Source organism: Choloepus didactylus, chromosome 3, assembly GCF_015220235.1.
Source record: "Choloepus didactylus isolate mChoDid1 chromosome 3, mChoDid1.pri, whole genome shotgun sequence".
NCBI classification, from domain to species: Eukaryota; Metazoa; Chordata; class Mammalia; order Pilosa; family Megalonychidae; genus Choloepus; species Choloepus didactylus.
Window position 1 is genome coordinate 33750581 of NC_051309.1, and position 14557 is coordinate 33765137.

General features: G+C 36.3%; 1 long non-coding RNA gene across 2 annotated transcripts; it reads right to left on the reverse strand.

The window, feature by feature from the left end:
- Positions 1-293: 293 nt before the first annotated feature.
- LOC119528577 lies at positions 294-3291 on the reverse strand. Of its 2 annotated transcripts, none has more exons than XR_005215750.1 (3): positions 3155-3291; positions 2385-2484; positions 294-592 (listed from the first exon to the last, which is right to left on the reverse strand). It is a non-coding gene; the product is annotated as an uncharacterized LOC119528577 (long non-coding RNA). The 2 variants fall into 2 exon arrangements; XR_005215751.1 differs by lacking the exon at positions 3155-3291 and adding an exon at positions 3068-3105.
- Positions 3292-14557: the final 11266 nt, after the last annotated feature.

Sequence of the window (14557 nt, forward strand, 5' to 3'; positions counted from 1 at the left end):
GCAAAAGAAAGTTTTATTCTACTCATTTCTACAGGTCTTTATAGCATACAAGGTAGTCTTCTACGTGACTGCTCTCAGACATTTCAGGGAGGGTACATTTTTTCTAAAGCCATGAGGTGTATTTACATATCTTTAGTCATAAGGGACAATTTCTTTGGGGGCTAGACAGGAAACATCAGGCGCAGGAGGCAGGAGACAGGAGCAGGGAAGGAGCCCAGCAAGAGCTCAGAGACTATTCCCTTATCTAAATTGCAGTCCGCTTTCAGACATGCAAGGTTTTGGCCTTTTCCCATTCTAGAGCCCGCCTTCAGGCTTCCAGATTTTGGGAAATGGACCCTATGTATAATCTATCGAGCCAGGGGACCTTCCGTGTCTCCGCATCTCCCCCCTTTTTATTATGATTACAATTTGGTATAGTGACATAAAACTTATACATAGGGATATCATGGGGGATTTGGGAATAGGTGCCACATCTTCTTAGGCTGGTCCATCCGCACCAGAGTCAGCTTTGGGAGGTATCTTCTTTGTACAGTTGTTACAGCATCATTGGTCTTCTGGGAAGCAGGACGGTGGGCTCCAGGTTTCCACTGGGCTATTTTGTGAAAGATAACCTTTTAAAAATAACTGAAAGTATAATTATTAGTATTGTATTGTTGTTTGATGTTATGCACATTAGGAACCAAATAAGGTTAGAAGTTTTTAATTTTTATAACATTGTCTAAACATTTTTTCTGCAATTTATAACACACTGCATGAATTTAATCATTTTTTAGTAGTTTATTTATTTATTTATTTTTCTAATGTGATAGAATAAATTATTTGTAACTGCTGGGAATAAAAAGATATTCTTTAGGGTTTGATTTTGAGAAAGTAAAATCTTAAAAGTTATTAGGTTTGAAACAGTATATATATTTTTTATTTAGTTAAAGTTAAGGAAAAGACTTAGCTTTTTTAAAAATGAGAAGACAGTATTTTTAAACAACCAAGGACATGATAAACTTAACATACATTGAGTGCAAGAAGTTATTTTGATAAAAGAGACTTTTTGCATCCTATACTGATTACTTAGAAAAACACTTTTATAACCTTTTATCAAGAGATAACACCTTAATAATTTAAGGAAACCTTTTCTTAATAAAAACAGGAGACCGTAACATGAGGATCTTGCAGGAATGTTTTATATTTTGTGAATTATTAGGCATATACTCACAACATTGAATATTAATTACTGCTTTGGCTGGTGGTTAAAATATTTAATGCTATTTTGTTTTATAAAACCACCTTTTTTTCTTTAAGTTGTGAGGTTTTATTGTTAAGCAGTGTTATTACTAGTTTTTGCCATTTTTTAACTTTGACCACAGAAATAATTGTTTTTACATACTTTCTACAGCTTTCTCTACCTATCTTTCAACCTTGACTACAGAAATAAACTTTCGACTTTCTACAAACCTACAACTTTCTGTATCCATCTAAGCTTTATACCACATTCTTATCCTTCCAGGCTTTATTTTACATTCCTAAACAATCAGTCATTTAGGACAAAGCTACTTGCCTTTTTTCCTCAATTAGAAAAACATTCTTTATACCTTCTATACAACATGCTATTACCACCAAAATCAAACTTGTTAGAATGATGCTAAATATTCAAAACAAAACATTCTTTATAGAGAGAGGGAGTTAAAGTTCTCATTATCAGATTTCTTAGTAGAGATATTATTTTATGACACTGGTTTGACAATTTGCACTTTTGCTGATTTTTAAATTGTATTAGTTACTTCTGATGTTCTTTCAGCAATTTAGGTTTTTGTAAGGACCCTTTTGACTAGGTTTTTTTTACTCCTTAATTTTAAAAACTGATAGGCTGGCACATTTACATTATTATTTCTTTTATTTTAATTGCTTTGGAAGTCATGATATTAAAGCAGAGGTGGGAGTTCTGCATATATTTTTTAAACTCTAACTTTTCTTCTAACTTATAGATTCCTTTGTCTTTTTTGAGACAGTTTGCTATAGCTAGCTATACCGCACATAAAGGCCAGCTGGCTGCAGCTATAGCTTATTAACAATTTTAATGACACTTTTTAAATTTAGGCCAATTATTAAGAATAGTTTTTAAGGAAGATGTAGCTGGCATGCTTTGAGAGTTTCCCATGGCTGAACAACAGCAAAAGAAATTATAAAGCCAAAACATAGGAGTAGGAACTGTTTAAATGTTACTGGTTTTTCACACAAATGCAAACTGTGCAAACTGCACAAAATTTAAAAGAACTGTAAATCTGGGGTTTGCATGCACGACTCTTGGATTAACTTAATTAGCATTGTACACAATAGACTAATTGAAACAAAGAAAGCAAAGTGAGCATAATAAAAAATTACACACTTACCAAACAGGGAAAGTTCCAACCATAAAGCTACCTTAACTCAGATGCGTTTGGTGTTTCTATACGGCAGGCACTTTCATCTGGACTTCCCAGTCCCGGTACTCTAGGAAAAAATTCTAGAGTTAAGCATATGGTTAAGCATAATAAGGCAAATAAAATTTCTGGCTAATGCTGCCTTGTGAAGACAGCATTGCAAAACTGGTGCAGCACTTTTAGGGAGGGAATGCAGTGGATGTGGCAGTGGCCGCAGCGCCAGCGGTGGCTGTGAAGGCGGTTGTAAGGCAGAAAGGGGAAGGAGCGAGGCTATGGTAGTTTTCCCACCACCTTTATCGGGTGGCGGTATGGGTGCAGAGGGCTTGGGTGGTGGGAGGCATTTATCAGAGAGAGTGGTGGTTTCTCTTTTAGGGACCTCAGTTTTAGAACTCTCAGTCTCGGCAATATGAAGAGGGGCCAGGGCATCGCCAATAAGAGCCCATGTAGTAAATGCTTTAGAGGAAACTTTTTGTCCTCTCTCAAAGTGGCACTTTAAATTTTGTCCAATGCACTCCCACACATCTAAGTCTAATATGCCTTTCTTAGGAAACAAAGGGTTATGTTGAACAACATTATACAATAAAGAGTACAAATTATTTTCTGAAACAGAGGCTTCACTAGCCTGCAGCAGCCATTGTAAAACTAACACATACCGGCGCTGGGGAACACTGAGAGACTGACCCATATCGTTGAGTGACTGAAACTTCTGACCCATCGTGAGACAACTCGCTTATACTTACTGCGCAGCTTTCAAACGTCGTGGTCAGGATTGGTGATCCTCACACGGGGCACCAATTGTGAAAGAAGGGGAGCACAACTCCATCTTCAGTGTTCGTGCAAAAGAAAGTTTTATTCTACTCATTTCTACAGGTTTTTATAGCATACAAGGTAGTCTTCTACGTGACTGCTCTCAGGCATTTCAGAGAGGGTACATTTTTTCTAAAGCCATGAGGTGTATTTACATATCTTTAGTCTTAAGGGACAATTTCTTTGGGGGCTAGACAGGAAGCAGCAGGGGCAGGGGGCAGGAGGCAGGAGACAGGAGCACGGAAGGAGCCCAGCAGGAGCTCAGAGACTATTCCCTTATCTAAATTGCAGTCTGCTTTCAGACATGCAAGATTTTTGGCCTTTTCCCATTCTAGAGCCCACCTTCAGGCTTCCAGATTTTGGGAAATGGACCCTATGTATAATCTATCGAACCAGGGAACCTTCCATGTCTCCACAAAAATTAAAGTGAAAAAGAACAATTAAAGTAAAAAAGAACACTGGGTACCTTTTTGTTTGTTTGTTTGTTTGTTTTTTTCCTTCTCCCACTTTTCTACTCATCCATCCATAAACTAGGCAAAGGGGAGTGTGGTCATATGGCTTTCCCAATCACATTGTCACCCCTCATAAACTACATTTTTATGTAATTGTCTTCAAAATTCATGGGTTCTGAGTTGTAGTTTGATAGTTTCAGGTATTTAGAATATATCTGGTTTTATGCTGAATAAAATGTCTGTATATAAATTTCAAACTCAAAAATAGGCATTATCTAATGTGTTTTTAAAAAAGTACTGTCTAGGTATCATGTTAATCTGATAAAAAGTTTATAAAATACTACCATATTCTCTTTTTCTTTTGTTCATTCTGAATTTTTAGCTACCTTACTGCATTACTGCTATTATTTTGTCTTTCTATTTTCTCTGCTTTCAAAAAATTATTACACTACAGTCTTCCTAATATGTTTTATTTAAATCATGATTGTGCCACTAGAAATTTTATTTTAATCATATATTTCCATTTACCTCAAAGTGTAACTTTTATCACATTGTTTTATTTCAAATATACTGATCAACATTTTTAAATAAGGGTAAATTTGTTTTCAGTGTATGTGAAATCAATTCTGAAAAGAAAGTATTTTAAGCCCATTCTCTATTTTACTGCAATTCTGAGAAGTCAGGATTTTATACTAAATGTGTGGCTTCCATTTGCATTCCATGCAAAATGAATTAAAGGAGTAAAAGTGTTTATTTGTTGTGTGTTATACATGTATTCAGTTAACAGCAATCTTTAAGCTGCAAATACTTAACTAACAAAAAGAAAATGTTTTGAATCAGTATGTTCATATATTTTAAGATATTTTCTAATTGTTAAATGTCAATAAACCCTGAAAAAAATTTGGTGAATATGTTGAATGTTTTATTTGTCATAAGTCTAATATACAGTTGTCCTTTTGTTGATATGAACCCTTTATTCCTATTAAACATGACAAAAAGTCACCCCTTTTAAAATTATTTGTTAAAGAATTAAATTAAAAATAAATGATCATGGGAAACAGGATATAAATTATAAAAATGATGAGAGTGGAATCAGTTTAAGATTCTATCCAGCGGCAATGAAAAATTTTACATAGTTTGTGGCAGTAATGAGGGGGAATATAGGTCATATATATTAGCCAACAAGTTGAGACCACTGATGAAACTGGAACTAGAGAGGTTTGGTGTCTAGGAAGAAGGATCAGCATATTAGATGTACATGTTGTGAAAATGTGTGATGTGTGAAGAAATAAGTAATTCTGTCTGACTGGAGCTAATGTCCAGTCATCATGTCCATCATGGAGGTAGTAGAAACTTGGAAAGATTTGATAAAGACAAGTTCTAAAATCATTCTAGATGTAGGTTTGTTAAAGACAACTAAGTACAACTGGAATGGGAAGATAAAGGTTTAAAGGAGTCCGCAGATTGGTTATAAATTTAAATTACCACCTATCCTAAAAGGCAAGATTTCTTACCTTTATACTAAAAATTTAGTGAATGTGGGAACATTTACATATATGAAGCTAAAATAAAAATCATAAGATATATTTGTATCATTGCATAGAATTCCTTAATTTGTTAGTTTTTTTGTTTTGTTTTGTTTTTGTCATTTTGGTTTTTTTCCCAGCTCAATCATGATAGGTCTTAATCTTATCTGTAGAGTCCTTTATAAGAGAATGAAATTCCGGCATAGAGAGAGCCACAGGAAATAAGCTGAAATCAATGGAACCTGGAAGAGAAGGGAGAGACCAGGAGACATGCCCCTCGTCATGTGACAGAGGAGCCAACCAATACTCAGATCCAGTCCCAGAATACTGGTCTTTGGGGAAAAAGCAGCAACCTGATTATGTCTTGATTTGAACATTTTCCTGGTCCTCAAACTGTCAGTGAACAAATTTCCAATGTTTAAGCCAAACCACTTCATGGTATTTGCTTAAGCAGACTAGGAAACTAAAACACAAGGTATTTGATAAGAGGGTTTTTCCTAAATACCAAAGTAATATATTAAAAATTATGCAACTTTAATTCAGGGGACAATGTTACTACAACTATTCAGTTTTTCCTCCAGTCTCCCCACTGATTCCTGACAGGAATTTAATTATCTGAACATTGAAATATGACTTTAATCTGAATCAACATATTTTATAAGAAATAAAAGTTCAGGTGTCATCATTCTGAAAATCATTGAAATAAGAACTAATTTTTACAAACGTTTGCCTGTGAAACTATACATTATATTCAGAGGTCATGTTTTACTCCTCCATGGTTATGATTATACTCATGTTTAATTTAACTTTTGCATATTGAGTAGAGATTTGAGGATAGGAACATATATAACACATGGTGCATGGTGCCAAAACCTATGAATTAATGTTCATATTTTGGTAAGAAACAGCAACATATTCAATATAGGATGTGTTTTAAAACATTAAATTTTAAAATATCAACTATTTTTGTTTAATTTAATTGAACTAATGTTTATAATCCTAGCCATATTATAGATATAATATTACTTTCATATGCATGAAAAATAATTAACTGTATACAAATCTAGTTTTAAATGTCACTTAATTTATAGTTATAACCATTTTCAAAATTACTCAGCAGGTTATAGACATCAATTCCGAGAATATGAGACTATGTGATGGGTTGGAAAAATAACACACTATTTTTTCTCCTATAAATATGTTCTTTTATTCTTCCAGATGATCAACCAACAGCTGCTGATTGCATCAGCTGTCCTTTACTTTGGTTGACAAATGAAGCATTCTTTTGATTTTAAAAATTTGCCATTATTTTGCATATACTGCTAAATTTTAAAAATATAATTTTTGAAAGATATATTCTCTTGGGCCTATATTTTGGCATATGATTAAAAAATATTTAAAGCATTCTTACTTTTGTGGAAAGAAGTAAGATACAGAACATTATTCCCATTGTTAAAGCTTATTTTAAGTTTAAATAAACTATCTTGAGTTTAAGCACTGATAAGCTCTGCCCATTATTAAGATCCTCCCCCCCCCCAATTTGGAAATCAGTGAATAACTTGTCAACAAACCATAAGCTCTATGAAATAAATTAATAACTATTTCCATTATGTACTAATTATAAAGTCATCTGCTTTTAGCCTTAAACCTGATGCTTATTTGAGTGATCTCAACTAATTAATTGCCAATTGATCTCTTGCAGAGACTAATGTTCTCTATAACTTTTGTTAATATTCATTGCACTGAAATCCACTGAATTTTTCTCTGTGCTGTGTTACTGTCATATCTCTATTATTTTTTCAATAACTACACTAATTAAAAGATGCATAATCTTGGTTAAATCTGGATATAGTCATTTAATTGACTATGTAATGTCCCTATGTAAACATTATGTCATCCTTATCAATACATTTCATGTATTAACAAAGTAAGGTTTATTCATTTATTAACTTCTCTAACCATACTTCTCTTTTTGTTTGTTGTTCCAATCTTCCATGTCATATCCTTTCAGTAAGTAATGACATTTAATTATAAAGCCATATAAACATTGCAACAATTTCTTTGTGGGTCTTTTTTTTTCATATATGAAAAATGTTTGATCATTTTTGTTTTGGTTTGCTAAAGCTGGAAGAATGCAATATACCAGAAATGGGTTGGCTTTTTCAATAGGGATTAAGTTGCAAATTACAGTTCTAAGGCCATGAAAATTTCCAAATTAAGGCTCCAAGAGGTAGATACATTCTCTGAGGAATGGCTGATGGCATCTGGGGTTCCTGTGTCACATGGGAAGGCACATGGTGATGTCAGTGGGACCTTTATATCATGGGTTCTAGTCTCAAAATGCTTCTTTCAAGCTCCTGTGGGTCCTCCTTGCTTTTCCCAGTGGCAAACTCTGGATTACATTTCTTAGCTTCTCTCAGCTCTCTGCAAAATGTCTCTGTCTTTTATTATCTCAGAGGACTCCAGAGCAAATGGATTAAGACCCACCTTGAATGGATTAAGACCCACCTTCCATGGAAATAGCCTAATCAAAAGGTCCCACCCATAATAGGTCTGCCCCCATAAAATTGGGTTAAAAGAATCTATGCTTTTCTGCAGTATATAACAGATCTAAACCAACACAACTATCTCCTTCATTCTATCAAAACATTTAACTTTATGCCAATCTGGCACTCTATCCTGGGAAAATTATTATAAAGATACAGAGGGAACTTTGAATTTGTGCTCCAAATACAGGCTCTTAAGAAATAAACAACTATACTTGAGCAAAACTGGAATGAACAGACACCTGGCAATTTCTTGTATATGAGATATATGTTCTTAATACATTAGATAATGTTCCAAAACAACCTTTCACTATATTTTATAAATGTGTAATATGCAAAATATTTTAAGCATTCTGACACATATAAAGGAATTTTGAGTTATCATTCAGAAATCATCATTATTCAGACATTTGGAAACATATATTTATCTTCACATTCAAGTAGATTTGGAAAACTCAAAGCACAAAATAGCATTATCTGTAAAATGCACTTTCTGGTACAAAAGAAACCTGAAATTTGCATTCATATTCAAGTTCTTTTGTTTACTTTAGATTGTGCTACATTTAATTTTTTAATAGAAGATCATTGTCAAATATGTTTATACAAAATTACTTGCCAATGGAACTATCATGTATGTACCAACGTCTCTAAGGTTTTTATTTGTTTGTTTCCATTTATGATTCATTTAGACAGCAGAAAAGACCCCTCAAATTTTTTCACCTCTCTGTTGGTATCCAGTGAAGAAATAACAATGTTTGAAGCAAAGTGTTACTATACATGCATATTTAGGAACAGTACAGTTTTGCATACATCTGTTTTAATCAGAAAGATATAAACCATTTGTGTTTCTATGAATATGTATTTTTTACATATAACTTGTGAAAAATCATAGTTACAAGAGTATTTCATTACTGTAATTTATCTTTAGTGAACACTTTTGTAGACTACTTGTCAACCTCTCATACTTCTTGGGATAATTCATCTGACCAGTGAGTATTGCATTAATCTGGTAGGTGTTGCTTCAGGCATAGACATGTAATCCAACAAGTGTTAGGAATAGATAGTAAGATTTTTGCTGCAATACTTGAAATAGAAGCAATCTTTCCCTGCTGGGTATGAATTTGGAGCCTAAACCTCTGAGACACTGCCATCTAAAACCAGCACAAATGGCAGAAGACCCAAGAGAAGGAAAATGATGATAATTTTTGAGTCATTGAGTCCAGTTATTCTAATTTAAGATTATAAATATGAGCCACAAAATCCTTTTTTTTTTTTTTTGCTTAATCTGCTTGAGTTGACTTGCAAGTGAAATACACTTAACTGATAAAATAAAGTTAGTCATAAAGAAAAGCAAAGAACAGAAAGCATGGCCAACTAAAGTTTTGTAAGTGAAGGTTAGTGGCTATCAAAGAATTTTCCTAAATAAAGTTCATTTTCTAAAAAAGAGACTAAAATATATGTTTATTCTTCTAAAAATATTTATTCAATATCTAGCTTACATCATTGGCCAATAAAAATGATAAAATCCAGGCTGTAAGAACTTGGTTTCCTTTGAGGCACTTTAGTAACAAATACTGATATCTTCGTTATCTTTTCTTTTTTCCTTCAGCCTGCTACATATTTTTTAGCAAATAGACTTTAGTTGAATATAAAAAGATGTGTTTAGAATTATAAGCCATTCACCCAGAAGACTCAAGGACTATTCCTTTCATTTTTGGATCATTTCTTGGTCTAGTGAGAAGATAGTTATAGGTTACCATGATCATAAGACCCATTAATTTATTTAGTGGATCTTGGTGGGGGAGGTGGTAATTGATATGCCCATGGTGCAGGATTATTTCCCACTGATTACTCATCATGATGGAAGTTTCTTCATTAGAATTCCTAATATTAGTTACTGTATCATTTCTCTTGGTGTTCTGATTCACTCTGGTCTTCTAGGCAGAGTTGTATATCTAAATGCCTTCTGGACAACTCCAGTTAAATGCCTAATACATATCTAACAAACTTTTGATTTTTTCTCTTGAGGTGTATTCTCAAATATTGTCTATTAGTAGGAATGAAGAGAATGCATCCATATTCAATCATATTGTTTTGGAAGTTTTAGTTGATAAGGCAGATCTAGCAGAAAGAAAAAGGAAAAACTGCTTGTAGGATGTAGATGTAAAGAGACTGGAGAATTGCAAGGCTATTGAAGTTGTCATCCAATTTATCTATTTTTCCTTTCTACTGCTCTTCTTTTTATCATATGAAATAAGATTCTAAAGTCATTGGCTGAAATACACAACTTGATTTTGATTGTGGGTAGAATCCCCTCTAGGATGCAATCAGCAAAGACTATTAGTATGTATAAAGTGTCTATAGTGTCCCTGGTTTTTTAGAACAGTTAATAGTGATATTGCCTTCTAAGGTTTTGTGGTGGCTCAAAACAATGTACCTGTTCTAGTTTGCTAATGCTGCAGAATGCAAAACACCAGAGATGGACAGGCTTTTATAAAAAGGGGGTTTATTTAGCTACACAGTTATAGTCTTAAGGGCATAAAGTGTCCAAGGTAACACATCAGTAATCGGGTACCTTCACTGGAGGATGGCAAATGGCGTCCGGAAAACCTCTGTTAGCTGGGAAGGCACGTGGCTGGCGTCTGCTCCAAAGTTCTGGTTTCAAAATGGCTTTCTCCCAGGACATTCTTCTCTAGCAAGCTTGCTCTTCTTCAAAACGTCACTCACAGCTGCACTGCCTCTCTTCCCCCCCGAGTCAGCTCATTTATATAGCTCCACCGATCAAGGCCCACCCCGAATGGGTGGGGCCACGCCTCCATGGGAACATCTCATCAAAATTATCTCCCACAGCTGGGTGGGGCACACTCCAAGCAAATCTAACCAACACCAAAACTTCTGTCCCACACAAGACTACAAAGATAATGGCATTTGGGGGACACAATACACTCAAACTGGCACATTCCACCCCCTGGAACCCAAAATGACATTATCTTTCCAAATACAAAATACATTCATTTCATCACAATATCACAAAAACTTAAATCATTTCAGTAACAAAAATTAAGTACAAAATCCCATCAAAATCAATTTAGGCGTGGTCAGTCCCAAGGCACAATTCCCCTCTAGCTATGGATCTGTGAACCTAGAACAAGTTATGTGCTTCCAATATACAAAGGAGAGACATTCATAGGATGAACATTTCCATTGCCATAAGGAGAAACAGTAAGGAAAACAGGGTTAACAGGAGCAAAACAGTTCCTAAAACCCACAGGACAAAGTCCATTAGATTTCAAAGTCCGAGAGTCATTTACAGAACAATGTTGCATCCTTGGGGCTTGAGAGAGTGGGAGCCTAACCCTTCCCAAGGGCCTTTTCGGCAGCCCTTTCCTCTCCAAATGCTTAGGTGAGTGCTCCAACATACCCACACATTGGGGAGACCACCTTCTCGGCCCCACCCTCCTCAAACATCGGGGCAGCTCCCGGATTCCCTTCCATCTCCGGGGCACACGCTCAACCCCTTCAGAACAGTGTGGTGGCAGCCAGGCTCTCCCCAATTCCCTGGAAATGTGCTCCACCCTCTTTGGGACCTGAGGTGGCAAAACTCTTCCAGAGCATCGAGGCGGAAAGCCCACCCTCGACCTCCAGGGCAAACTCACCCTTTCCATGCATGTGGGCTGCTCCACTCTCCCAGCCCAAGGCCTCTTGACTCCAGACCTCAACCTCCATGGCTCTGTCTTTGAAGAGATTTTTCCTTTAATTTTTTCCTTGTCTGTCTCCTCCAGTCCAGACCAGCAATGGCTCTGTCTATAAAGATCTCGCAAAAATTCTGTTGGCTTTGCATGAAGCACGCAAGGGTCAAAGCCATCAGACAATAGGACTTTCCACAAATCCTTTCTGCTTAACTCCTTTTCCAATCTTGGCTTGTACTGAAATGGCGGCTGGGTTCCATGTTTGGTTCCATCCTCACGTTGGGCTGTAGCTTCTGGGATTCCACCCCCTGGAAGCCTGTAATTTTCCAAGCCATCAGTTTCTGGTTTCTTGGAACCCAAGAGTTCAGTTCTAAGTTTATCTCTCTCTGCTCGCATTTTACTATAAGCTGCAAGGAGAAGCCAGGATATGTCCTCCACACGTAGTCTGGAGATCTCCTCAGCTAAGTATTCCAAGTTGTTGCTTTTAAATTCTTCCTTCCATCTGATACCAGGACTCAATTTTGCCAAATTCTCTGCCAGTTTAAAACAAGGATCGCCTTTCTTCCAGTTTACAACAACACATTGATCATCTCTGTTCAAGGCCTCATCCGAAGTATCTTTAGAGTCCATATTTCCACAAACAGTCTCTTTAAAGCAGTTTTGGCCTTTTCTATCAAGCTCCTCACAATTCTTCCAGAATATTCCCCTTATCCATTTAAAAAGCTGTTCCAACATGTTTGGTATTTGCAAACTCAACAGCAAAAGAACCCCACTCTCGGTACCAAAATCTGTTCTAGTTTGCTAATGCTGCAGAATGCAAAACACCAGAGATGGACAGGCTTTTATAAAAAGGGGGTTTATTTAGCTACACAGTTATAGTCTTAAGGGCATAAAGTGTCCAAGGTAACACATCAGTAATCGGGTACCTTCACTGGAGGATGGCAAATGGCGTCCGGAAAACCTCTGTTAGCTGGGAAGGCACGTGGCTGGCGTCTGCTCCAAAGTTCTGGTTTCAAAATGGCTTTCTCCCAGGACATTCTTCTCTAGCAAGCTTGCTCTTCTTCAAAACGTCACTCACAGCTGCACTGCCTCTCTTCCCCCCCGAGTCAGCTCATTTATATAGCTCCACCGATCAAGGCCCACCCCGAATGGGTGGGGCCACGCCTCCATGGGAACATCTCATCAAAATTATCTCCCACAGCTGGGTGGGGCACACTCCAAGCAAATCTAACCAGCACCAAAACTTCTGTCCCACACAAGACTACAAAGATAATGGCATTTGGGGGACACAATACACTCAAACTGGCACAGTACCCTAGAAAAAACATGTTCTTAATCTTAATTCATCCCTGTTGATGTGAATCCATTGTAAATAGGATCTTTGGATGTGGTTACTTCAGTTAATGTGTGGTCCAGCTCAATAAGGATGTCTTAATTCTATTACTGAAAGTCTTAAAGGGAAGACCACAGAGAGAAAAATCAAGAGGGAGTATCCAAAAGCTGAAACTCAGTGGAACCTGGGGCAGATGAGAGAAGACAGGAGGCCGCCATATACATTGCCATGTGACAGAAAAGACAAGGACCACTGTTCACTGGCAGCCAACCCCAGTATGCCAAATTCTTCTGGGAGAAATGATTACCCACTGCAAGTTATTTGATTTGGGAGCAAAGAAACTGAAACAGGTAGGAAATATTTTCCAATATTCAAATTAAGTAAATGAGATTCAGGGAAGCAGAATCAGGATACAGTATTGAAACCCAGGCAGATATTATGCCCAGTCTAGGTAAAACTCACTCTGTTCTTAAAAAAATAGTAAAATTTAAAATTACTGCATTTTGTCAATCAGCAGAGGCAACCTGCACTGTTTTCTTTTAAAAGACCTGTGTGAAAGCAATGTTACTTATGGACAAAGCAGTCTCAAAGTAAACCTAATGAATAACATTTGGGATTGGATCTTACAGCTTCTTGTGTGACTTGCTGGCTGCAAAAAGAGAATTAAGTTTCAGGAGGTAAAAAGATCTTTCTTATTTCTTTTCTTGTTTTAAAATATTTTTTATTATGAAATATAACATATATGCATGAAAGTGGTAAGTTTCAAAATATGGTTTAACAAGTAGTTATTAACAAGGAGTTACAACTCCTCCCTCTCATTTGATCATTCTCTCAATCTTCAGGACTATTTGGACAATGACCTCTCTAACTTCTTCATGTTGAAAAGGGGTGTCAACATTATGAGGTATTGGTATGTAAGTGGTTGATGTTCTTGGAAAGACTGTACCCATGGGTTTTAGGGCTTATCTGGCATAGGAACACTCTGGAGGTTTTAAGTTTCTGAAAAATAAATTTAATGAGTGAAACTTTCATATAACCTCAGCTAGAGCTCTGGGTATTCTTTAGGGTATTCAGGAACACTGTTGGTTGGGGCTTGGAATACCATGGCAATTTGCAATATCCAGCTGAAGCTTGCATAAGAGTAGAGTCTAGCATATTTACTCTATTTGAAATATCTTTGCCACAAAATCTTATTTTGTTGTATTTCTTTTCCTCTTTTTTGTTAAGAGGGCATTGTCAACCCCACAATCCCAAAGCCAGGCTCATCCCTGAGAGTACTGTTTCACATTGTCAGGAAGACTTACACCCCTGGAAGCCATGTCCCATACAGGGGGAAAGACAATGAGTTTGCAGAGTTGGGCTTGGAGAGAGAGGCCACATCTGGGAAACAATAGAGGTTCTCTGGGTGTGACTATTAGGCATAAATATGTGGTGTCTTAGCTTCCCCATTACAGAAATAAGTTTCATGAGAGCAAGCCTCAAGATCAAGAGCTTGGCTTATTAAATTGGGAGTCCCTAATGCTTGAGAGAACATCAGAAATTTCCCAGGTAAGAAAGTTTAATAGTTCCATATTTTTTTCTCCAGTCCCTCAAGGAACTTTGCAAATATATTTTTTTAATTATCTGCCCAACATACTCTGGAATGTATCAGGGTATTGCATTAAGCTATGGAGAATTAAAAGATCTCATTCCCTATGTTCTAGTTTGCTAATGCTGCGGAATGCAAAACACCAGAGATGGATAGGCTTTTATAAAACGGGGGTTTATTTCACTACACAGTTACAGTCTTA